Source organism: Electrophorus electricus, chromosome 7 (assembly GCF_041902795.1).
Source record: "Electrophorus electricus isolate QZ-2024a chromosome 7, ASM4190279v1, whole genome shotgun sequence".
Lineage (NCBI taxonomy): Eukaryota > Metazoa > Chordata > Actinopteri > Gymnotiformes > Gymnotidae > Electrophorus > Electrophorus electricus.
Window position 1 is genome coordinate 4,615,616 of NC_137503.1, and position 11,885 is coordinate 4,627,500.

The window sequence follows — 11,885 nt, forward strand, 5'->3', positions numbered from 1 at the left end:
CACCGGCTTCTGCAATGTCACAACATTTATTTCTGTCCAGAGTTGCATTCATTTTTCCCCAAGATCTTGTATTGATGATGGGAGATTTGGACTACTGCGCAAAGTCTTCTCCAACACATTCCAAAGATTCTCAATGGGGTTTAGGTCTGGACTCTGTGGTGGCCAATCCATGTGTGAAAATAATCTCTCATCCTCCCTAAACCACTCTTCCACAATTTGAGCCTCATGAATCCTGGCATTGTCATCTTGGAATATGCCTTTGCCATCAGGGAAGAAAAAATCCATTGATGGTATAACCTGGTCATTCAGTATATTCAGGTAGTCATCTGACCTCATTCTTTGAGCACATAACATTGCTCTGCCCCCACAGGCTTGTACGGTAGGCAGTAGGCATGATGGGTGCATCACTTCAGCCGCCTCTCTTCTTACCCTGATGTGCCCATCACTCTGGAACAGAGTAAATCTGGACACATCAGACCACATGACCTTCTTCCATTGCTCCAGAGTCCAATCTTTATGCTCCCGAGAAAATTGAAGCCCTTTTTGCCGGTTAGCCTCACTGATAGGTGGTTTTCTTGAGGCTATACAGCTGTTTAGTCCCAATCCCTTGAGTTCCCTTTGCATTGTGCGTGTGGAAATGCTTACTTTCACTATTAAACATATCCCTAAGTTCTACTGTTGTTTTTCTACAATTTGATTTCACCACACATTTATGTGATCACCGTTCAGGATCATTCAAAACTTTTTTCCGACTACATTCCTTCCTCGAAGTTAACGCTTCCCCACTGTCCTTCCACTTTTTATAATGTGTTGGACAGTTCTTAACCCGATTGTAATAGTTTCAGCAATCTCCTTAGATGTTTTCTCTGCTGGATCCAATAATTTGACCCTTCTGAAACAGATTAAGATCTTTTCCATGACCACAGGATGTGTCTTTCGACATGGTTATTTATCAAATGAGAAGCTACTCACTGCATCAGTTAGAGTTAAATAACTTGTTGCCAGCTGAAACATAATCACCCATGCAGTAATTATCCAATGGCAGACTCTTACCTATTTGCTTAGTTAACTCCAGGTGGTGAACTTTTTTTTGGCCAGGCAGTGTATAATGCTAATGTGTAAGATAAATAAGGTTGAGTAATCAATGTAAGAACTGTTGTCATTATCATTCACCTGAGGTCCACAAGCCACAGGACCAGAAACAACAACAATTTATTGTTCTACAGCACAGCACTCAATGATGCTCTGTACAGTAAAGAACAAATATGTCTTATAATGAAATACCTTTAGCTCACATGCAGCTCTCTCTCTCTCTCTCTCTCTCTCTCTCTCTCTCTCTCTAACTGTAGCCAATGAGCAATAAAGATGACACAGTCTTGCACTTAAAATTAAAAATAAAAGCCTTTCTTGTTTTGGCTAATGCTTTGTAATAAAATAAAAGTTGGTGGGGCACCTTAAATAACACCCAATTCATTTGGATTATTTCCTGTCTAAAAAATCTGGCAGGCAATCCATTCTTTGACTGACACACTGAGTGGTGAGTCTCAGAGCTGCACAATATATTACTTTTAATAAATAGCAGGGTTAGGTGGAATTTAACAAAACTCAATATGTTTTCAGAACATAAAATGTACTATCCACAAAAGTAGTTCACAAAACATTTTTAACGCAGTATTGAGAATACAATTACTTACTGCATTTTAGGAATAATACTTTTGGAAAACCTCACAACTAAAAATAGTATCTTTAAAAAATCAGTCCTCACATACCCACTGGCTTTGCATGACTTTATTTTGGGTGACAACCAGTTCATATATATATATATATATATATATATATATATATATATATATATATATATATATATGAAACATTATGAGTGTTTTTAGCTGTAATTAATTAATATTGCGTTATCACACTATTAGCCTTTGCAATGCATCTGCTAATTTTATTGTGCACTGAATGCTTTAGAACCAATGCCAGGTATTCAAGATAAGCATTTTGATGAGAATAATAATAATAATAATAATATAAAAATTATAATTTTGGTCAAAATGATGGCTACCAAACTTTAGAACCCCAAAGGGTGTTTTAATTTTGTAAGACATATTGTATTGCAATATTCACCAAAATAGTCATGTTCCCGTATTGCCCCGTCTCATTTATAACTGCCAGCATAATAATATCACCTAACAGAGTGCTGCAATTCCCAGGACCCTATGGATTCAATTTGTTGAGTCACAGCACAAAGTGATTTCTGGTAAGGGTTTTGGCCTTGTGTCTCTGGCCAAAAGAGAAGTAGTGTTCTCCCGCCAATATGAGTCCACTGGGCCAAAATCCTTGACTGGCCTTCACTAGAACAACCAATCAATCTAATGGATTTGTCTGAGCTACTGAGGGTCTGGAAACATGAATTATGCTGTAATATGGTAACATTTATAAAATGGTGCCTGGAATTTGAGAAAAATGCTATTTTTATTCTGTGATCAAATTTCCTGAAATCACTGATTTAACTGATATTCATTTATGTTAAACAACAAGGCAAAATTAACCCATTTGACGATCATCCATGACAGAGAAACAAAACATGGTTTAATGGAAAGAAATGAATAGGCATGTTATAGAAATTGGAGAGAAACGGGTATATTTTGCATCTTTAACACTAAATCACGTTTACTTGTAAAAATGTGTGCATAACTTTTGCCAAAGAGGATTTATAAAATCGAAGAGACCACAGAGGTTCAAATCACTGCATGAGAGACATCTCCATTCATCCATCTTATTTATCCTTAAATGAAATGCTAAGAATCCATAAACGTGTGAGATATAAAACCCCTCAGTGGGACTCTATCATCACCTGTGCACAAATGCTAAAAGCAGCAGTGTCTCACTCAGAGGCAAAAACAAAACAAACCCCATTGTTTAGTCACCTGCTCAATGGGGTCTAGCTCACATGCCCCTCCCAGTGGAAAGGCTGAATCTCTTTGGGAAACCGCTATGGCCAGCAGGACAAGCTACAGTAGATGACATGCCACACAGAAGGCTGTGTGAACACAAATGTGTGATGGGACGGCCTTAAAGTGGGTGAGTCATGAAGAGATGATTACAGAGTCCGAGTCCAGTGCGCACAGTCAATTAGCTCCTGCTGCTGTTACTACGTATATATATATATATGCATCTCACACTCTCTTTATTTTATGCTTTTTGCTAGAAGTGGGAAACTCCAGGAATGTCTGTGGGTTCTTTAGTTTAACCCCACCTTTAATGTGACCCTAACAGAGGCAGTTACCATCGTACGGATCAAGTGGTAACAGTAACTTCCGGAATTATGTCTGAGGTTGGGTCTGGTACTGAAGTCAATTTCCTCTCTACCGCAGACAACCACAGAGACAAAATAAATAATTCTATCAAATAATATATTTTTTAAAATCATCAACTACAACATAAATAAAATATGGTTTTCACTGACCACTCACAGCATTGAACAAACCGCTTCGCTCGCTCAGGTCACAGAGAGCTGATACACCAACCATACGATTCCATGTTCACCTTTTAGAACAGAAGGCATACTCTCCTCTTGTGTGAAAATTACACCCAATCACGCAGCATGTGATGACCTCACCAGAGCTGCAAGGCGTTAACACAGCCTGTGAGAGCACTGAGTGTGTTCCAACCAGCTTCGTTGGCCTGCACTGAGATTTTGCTGATTCTAATGCTGCTCGTTTTCTCTCACTTTCTTGTCTCTGCTGATTCTAAAAATCAATGTGGGAATTCTATTATGTCCCAGTGAAACCTAATCATGATGAGTCATCCTTGGGATGAGGCGCATGGCCTCTGTGGAAACACGGAACAGCACTGTTCCTAAAACGGCTCCACACACATCCAGCGTTTTACCTGCACCCTCATTTCTGTTTTGTCCATGTTATGAGACTACCTGTACTGTAACTGTCTTTCTGCTCTGTGTCTGTTCTTACTTCTAACTCAATTTGTCTAAGCAAGGTGCTTTTATAAATAAAAAAAAAAGACACTTTACTTATGTGTATAGCACTGCACCGCGTACAGTGTATGTGCACTTGCAATAACTCATGTAGATTAAGCAGTGGGTGCAGTTTATTCTGAGTTGCTTCCTCTGTGACACACAACACAGGGAGCAAAATTAATGTTCTCTTCCTGCGGCTTGATTAAAGGCAGTAGGCAAGAGAAGAGAACAGCTTAGCCTTTGGCGGCTAATGCAAACAGTGGCTGTCAGGTTAGAGCTAATCTCCATAAAGTCTGCCATCCTTGAGATGACACAGCCCACTGAGAACATCGGTGCTCATTCAAATGACTCATGCTTGGCTTCAAACAGACGCCTGCACTTTCACACTAAGACATGGGTGGACATGTGACCACAGCAACGGTGCACACACATGATAATACAAGAAACAGGAGCAAAAGAAATGGACATATGAAAATGATTATCACTTATAACCCAGATAAAGAGACAGTAATATGGGATATGTAATATGTCTATATCTATCTATCTATCTATCTATCTATCTATCTATCTATCTATCTATCTATCTATCTATCTCACACAAACACACACACGTGCACACACACACACGCGGGCACACACAGATGCACGCACACACAAACGCGCACACACACATACAAACACACACACACAAATTCAGATAAATAGACCTCTCATGTCAGTCAAAGCTGCTTGAAGGTTTCATAGCTTCTGGTTATGTTATAGTTATGGGTTCTTTTCTTTTTATTAAAGATGACATAGTCTGATAAATCTATTCATCCATATATCTGTCCATGTAGCCATACAACTACCAGCAGGAGCATGTTAGCTATCCTGTAAATACCAGCTCAGTAAATTGAATTGCACGGACACTAAGAAACTACAAACTATTTTCAAATAAAAAAAGCAAGTACACACACATGCATACGCACACGCACTCACACACGCACACACACACACACACACACACACACACACACACACACACACACACACACACACACACACATATACATATATAATGATGAACTAAATCCTCTATGAATAAACTAGATGGTTTATTCAGACATAAATTAATAAAGCATAGCCAAAGTAAATTAGGATTCTCATAGGACCATAAGCTTCCTGCCTACTCATAAACAGAAACATACAGGATGTGGGGGGGGGGGGCTGAAAGCAAGAGAGAGAGAATCTCCCGCCTCCCCTCCTCTCAACTTATACATGATTTATGTCCTTTCCTCCCTAATATTTAATTTGTCTTTACCAAAGTCTTCCAATATCTTCGAAATATATGCTGTATTTTTTACTAACTGATCTTTCGCTACAAGAAACTTTAAATCAGTGTGTGTAGTACCACCAAGGGCTCAGTGCAATCCTTGCATCACCGCTTCACCCAGCTGTTTACCCAGAGCACCGAACCTTGCTGCGAGAGTTTCAAATCACTGGTAGTACTTTGTTTTCCTTTCTACTGTTATTACTACTTTCACTCACGATTGGCATCCCCCTTTTAGCCATCTTGTCTCCGTCTCTTTCAGGTTACAGCCAGCTTCTCGTCTGTCTGGCCCCCTCATCTTTAAGTCCACTGAGCCAGACCAATCCAGCTCTACTCACCTATATTTCTCATTCCTTTTATTAATCAATCATTCGCTGAGTAACGAATACGCATTTCTCCACCAATCCATGTTCTATGCCAGTGTTTCTCTGTGCATTTCTTCAGGCATTGCATTTACTAATTAGCCTTTCTATCACTTTTCTCACCTTCGGTTTTTTCACTTTCTCACTGACTCACTGTTTACCATGCCCACTGAAATTATGCTATATACTCTACATCTGTATTAAAGGTGGCACATTACAGGCTCATTGGAGGCCTCATTACTTTCTCCTAATTTTACTGACTGTGCCTTTAACCAGTTAACGTTGCCTAAGCCATCAGGCAGAACTGCAGCGCACCACTTAAAATTTCAGTAGATCTAATCCAGTTCCACATGCACCATCAATGCTGCTGTTGTGGTCTACAACTGCGTGACACCATCCAACTCATTCAAGAGCAACACAGAAAAAGTTAGTATTGCTTTAAGTGTTCCAGATTCCTTAAGCAGAGGAGGCAGACCAACTGTAAAAGCCCTTTGGAACAGACCACTGAGAACTTCTGATCTTATTCCAGCCACTGTTAGTCCATCCTGCAGCCAGTCTCACAGCTACAGAACATAAACCTGTCCAAACACCTTTTTCTCGAACATCCAGTATTTCAGAAACGATGGTATTACATCGATCATGATGCATCTTCTCTCAGCGAATACAACCAAGGCAAATGTGCCAGGTTTATTCTTGACAGACAAGCTCTCTACATACAGCATATCTTCATTATAACTTTTTCTCCCAATGGGGACAGAAATTGACTGCTATAAAAAAATACTAATCTAAGAGGCTAGTTAGGCATTTGAGTCATGCTGGAGCACAGCGAATAAATGATCTGGGATAACGCAATATAACTATCCTATTTCAAAAACAAGAGATTACAGCCATATCATATGAACAATAATCTCTTATACATATATTGTTATGACCCACATGATAAGGGAAAGGGCACCATGGAAAATTTGGAATGTAATTCTTTAATGTGGATCTGGACTCAGGTGCAGCAGCCTTACTCCCCAGTTACAACTGCTGCAATTCTTCACGTCCTTTACCCATGCTAATTTTACTGTCCCGCAGATGAGCGATCAGCTCGCCACAAACTCAAGGGCGGATCTGGGTGGGGACACATCTTACACAGTAGCACAGGAAATACTATCTACCACGGACACTATTTCCAGCACGCCCCCTCTGGGCTGCCCTACTATTTAAGTTCACAGTCGTTTCCCACCCAGAACTTACCAAAGCCGCTGCCATTATGGCCATGCCAGAAATACTCACCAGCAAGCTGGAGAACGACTCATCTAATGTATGAAAATGGAAAAAGAGACGATTGTAAGTTAAAAGAGACATTTCAGTAGATTCTTCAGTATTGCTAGGAACTAAGGAAGCATTGGTTATGACAGTCACATATGAGGGCATATTAATGGTCTTAAAACCAATTTTAAAAAAGGTGTTCATTTGGGAGTAGTGGCACAAATTCGTCATGTCTTTTGAATGAAGTGGCAGATACAGTCTTGGAACATTAATATAAAAGAAAATCCCATGACCATAACCATTTTTAAAGAGCTTAGAATAAATATCATTCCCTCTGCTTCAATATACACAGGGGAAAACATGTTTAAATTCAGAATTTTTTTAAGGAGTTATTTTCAGGCTTTATTTTTTGTGTAGTATAAAATTGACACAAATTCATAAAGGAGAAATAATTCCTCAATGGTTCTCCAAAAATATCCCATGATGACATATGGATAGGAGGCATAGGAGAGACAACATCTGAAAGCATACTGTTGTTACATTTCAGTTTAATTATAAAATACCCAGGTTCTGGTGGAGTGATCAAGAACCAAAGGGGACCAGAGAAAGATTGTAAGTAGGTGGCGTTTCCATTTCTGCCAGTTGTTAGTTAGCTGTCTTTGAAGCCTTTGACATTCCACTGCTAATAAAAAGACCATCAGCAATGCGCTCCAAGTCTCTGCTTGTTGCCTTGCTTGCTGAACACTACACTGGTGTCAAAAACGAGACATGAGAGCCCCGCTCCAATTCAGTCAAGAAGCAAGCGAAGAGAAAGGGGAATCAGGAGACTGCGAGCAAGCACCACGAACTGCTAGAAAAGGCGATGCAAGATGTAGGGGCAAAGACAGAGCTGGCAGTAGCTGAAGAGAAGCAGCATCACACTGCAAGAGATTTGACCTGCTAGCAGAGGAAGTACACAGACCCTGAGATGGAGAAGGTGGCAACGGGTGAGAGAGTGGTCACACAGCAGATAATGGAAAGCTATTGCTGTACCACCTAACCAATGACCCGACAGAGCCTTCTGTTACAAAGCCCTGGGAGGCTGTGATATATTTGGATAGTATTTTGGCTACCGATGTATGTCACTTTGGATGAAAGCACCTGCCAAATGAATTAAGGTACACTGTAATACAAATGATGGCTCCCTGGCAGGGGTAGGGATGGATCATGGTCTTGTGAGGTACCTGGGCACAAGCACCTTTGGAGGCTTTGTGGTCTGAAGCCCCCTGAGACCCCTGGGCACCCCTAGGCACAGAAATCACGATAGTTTGCCTTACCAGCCACAACAAAAAGAGCCTATGGGATATGTTCAAAAGCTAGATTTAGCGACGCAATTTGTCTGCCTTGACGGACACTCATACACTCATACCTACACTCATATCTCCTCGGAGTATGTACTGGAAATGCAGTGACTGCTCCCGAAGCTTTCAAGCACAGCACTATCGCTCAGGTTCTAGAGCTATCCCTGCGTTACTGTTGATGGAGTGAGGAGAAGCTAGGAGCTGTGCTGTAGGTCTGCGCTTCCTAGCTTAGCATGCTTAGCCTCGCTACAGAGAAAAACGTCTAGGTTTTTCTGAGGGGTCTCGCACCAGACAAGCTGTAACAGCCAGTCAGCAGGGCGTTTCTCAGCACACTGAGCCAAGCAATGACCAAAGTTCTATGGCTAGAGGGAGGGGCCTTCATATCAGGTAGGGAGCACCGAGAGTGACGAGGGAGTAGTAGCCAGGAAACTGAACCGCAGGCAACGTATGACAACGGGTCGCACCTTGCTACTGTTAGTCAACCTTCACCACATGATGCCTGGGCCACTGTAGCCTCCATCTAACCTGCATGTAGCCTCCATCTAACCTGCATGTAGCCTCCATCTAACCTGCATGTAGCCTCCATCTAACCTGCATGTAGCCTCCATCTAACCTGCATGTAGCCTCCATCTAACCTGCTGTATCGAAGCGCAATCACTGCAAAGGGCTAGACACAAGCTCCACGATCTCCATTATCAAAGTGAGGCTACTGCCAGGTACTGACTGCAAAGCACCAGTGGGGTGGAAAGCTGCACCAGCAAGCCTGTTCCTCATCACTGGCAAAACCCTCCAGAGGTGGGGGTGGACACATCTGAGGTTGACCATGGGGGACATCCTGAAATTAGGACTCATGCAGTGATGAACCTCCTGTTACCAATCGGAATTGTGCTTGATTTAGGTGAGAGCTTGCTCTGATTGTGGAGGGTAAGCCTGTGAAACTACATGCTCAGCCGACAGAGGGACCTCTGACCTCAGAGACAGTCCTTCCAGCTCCAGTTATGAGACCACCACCAAATAGAGTCATCAAATAGAGAAAAACCCCTGTTAACATTGCTAATATTATTATTCACTCAATTTGTTATCTGTGTCAGCCTCTTCAAAACAATGTTATGATGATAACGTTGAGATTCATTCATTCATTCACCTTCTAAACAGCTTAATCCAGTTTACGGTCACAGGAGGGGGGTGAAGCCTATCCCGGCAGCACAGGACACAAGACGGGTACCAACCACAGTGATGGCACCAGGCCAGCACAGGGCACACACACAAAAACACACACACGTCTAATTTAGAGGCACCAACCGACCTAATATACATGCCGTTGCACTGTGATGGAAACTCAGGCAGGCACAGGGAGAACTTGCTGACACAGTGCCACTGCAGCTGTGAAGCAGCAGTGCCAACCACTGTGCCACCATGCTGCCGTGACGATGAGATGATGATGATTATTATTAATATGATTATTATTATTAGTAGTAGTAGTAGAAATAATAATACTACTAGTAGTAATAATAGTAGTAGTAATAGTGGTATGATTGTTATTAGTATTATTAGTATTATAATATTAGTATTAGTGATATTAACTTGATATATACTCTCAAAAGAGATGCACAGTAATTTTTATATGTGTATATGTGTTTTTGTGTATATGAATCCATGTTTGAGCCATTTAAGCAGCATATGAGGGAAACAAGTTTAGGCACAGGAGTCACCATAGCTGCAGAACCCTGCGGGAGTCGCCATGGCTGCACATCCTGCAGGACTTGCTGTGGCCACAGGACCCCGCGGGAGTCGCCATGGCTGCACATCCTGCAGGACTTGCTGTGGCCACACCACAAGACCCCGTGAGATTTGCTATGGTTGCACGACCTGCAGGACTTGCTGTGACTACAGGACCCCATGGGAGTCGCCATGGCTGCTCGACCTGCAGGATTCGCTGTGGCCTCAGGCCCCCACGAGAGTCGCCATGGCTGCAGGACCTACAGGACTAACCATGGCTACAGGATCTTATAGAAGTCACCGGGCCTGCAGGTACCAAGAAGAAACCACAGTCCTGCTAGAAAGCTGTGATCATTAGGTCTCTGTCCACCATGATCTACCGATAGACAGACGCTCTAAATCAGATCACACTCACAGGTATGGCTAACCCTGCTAAACCCATGCCAGCAATGCTAAGCAACATCTCATGCATATATCTGTAGGTATAATGCCTGTTTGTCATTGTATTCTACTGATGTGTTTCCTAGTTAAAGGCCTAAACAGCTCAACTGATACACACGCACGCACTTACACACGACACATACATACACCCACACCTGCACGTGACATTAGAATAGACAAACCTGAATGAATGCTGTATCTAGAAGTGCTTAGATGATGATGAACACAGACTGTCCTAAGTCTTTTATTGCAATTCACTTCAGGTATGTGAAATACATATAAATACATGTGAAAGAATAAGGTGAACAGACACACTACAATGAAGGGGTTTAATTATGCAAACCTCTGAACTGTTAGATTATGTGTCTGAAATTAGTTGGTCATTAGCAGGTTAGTTTTATGCTTTGGTCAAACAATATTACTGGCATCTGCTTTGTCGTAAAATCATTTATCATAGTAAAATGTAAGACACTCCAAATTCCTGTTTTTTTTAAAAAACAAATGCTTGTCCTAAATTTGGTCCAAGGGAAAATCCACAGAAGCCTCACGAAATGATATTACACACAGAACTGTACAAATAAACAGTGAGGTAGATTAACATATTAAGGTAACAGGAGTATTATAGCACTTTTGGGTGATAATAAAAAGCAAATACCAAATTATTGTGTCAATACTACTGAAATACTGAAGGTTAGTCACATTATACATTTTCTCATAAATTGTGTGACTAATATGATAATGTCTTTTGATGTATAATAAATCTGCATATCTTAATCAAATCTAAACCACAAAGGAAAAGCGTCATTTACATCAAGACATTTATACTGATAAAATATGATGCATTATTATAAATACAATATAAGCTTTCACCAGACCATTACATAAAACCTCCATCATGTATGTGGAGCAGTCTAGCCTCCATTTCTCTTCCAAAAACACAGCTTACAACAGTCTCTACTGACACACACACGCACACACACAAATATGCACACACCTTCCCTCAGAAAAAAATTACATTGCACAAGCCTACAATTACAGAAATGCTCTGTTTTATGACGAATATATGCATGTATGACGCACGTGTTTGTGTATGAAAGAGAGAGCGAGAGAGAGAGAGAGAGAGAGAGACCATGTGTGTATGAACTAAACTCCCTATACAAAGAGAATTGTGACCCAGCCACCTGAACACATAAGCTGTAACTGCAAAATCCAAATAATGCCTTTGCAAGCCAAAGCAAGAGGGTGAGAGAAGAGGTGAGGGTATAAAACCCCACAGCAGTTATTTTTGCTATTTTGTGTATGTGTGTGTTTGTCTCAATGCGTGCTTGTGCTTAAGATAGCCTAGAGCCTCTGCTCTTTAACAAGAATGAGATATGCAAGTCACCAGAACACCAAGCCACTCAAAATAGCAGGGCAGCTTATGGTATTTAGAGCCGCTACTCACACTCAGGCCCAGTGCAGAGGTCGGCCGAGGAAAT

General features: G+C 41.4%; 1 protein-coding gene across 13 annotated transcripts in view; it reads right to left on the reverse strand.

The window, feature by feature from the left end:
- The window catches only part of sgip1a (SH3GL interacting endocytic adaptor 1a), a 43,399-nt gene that overhangs the window by 30,634 nt on the left and 880 nt on the right, over positions 1–11,885 (reverse strand). The gene's annotated exons all lie outside the window — the stretch shown is intronic.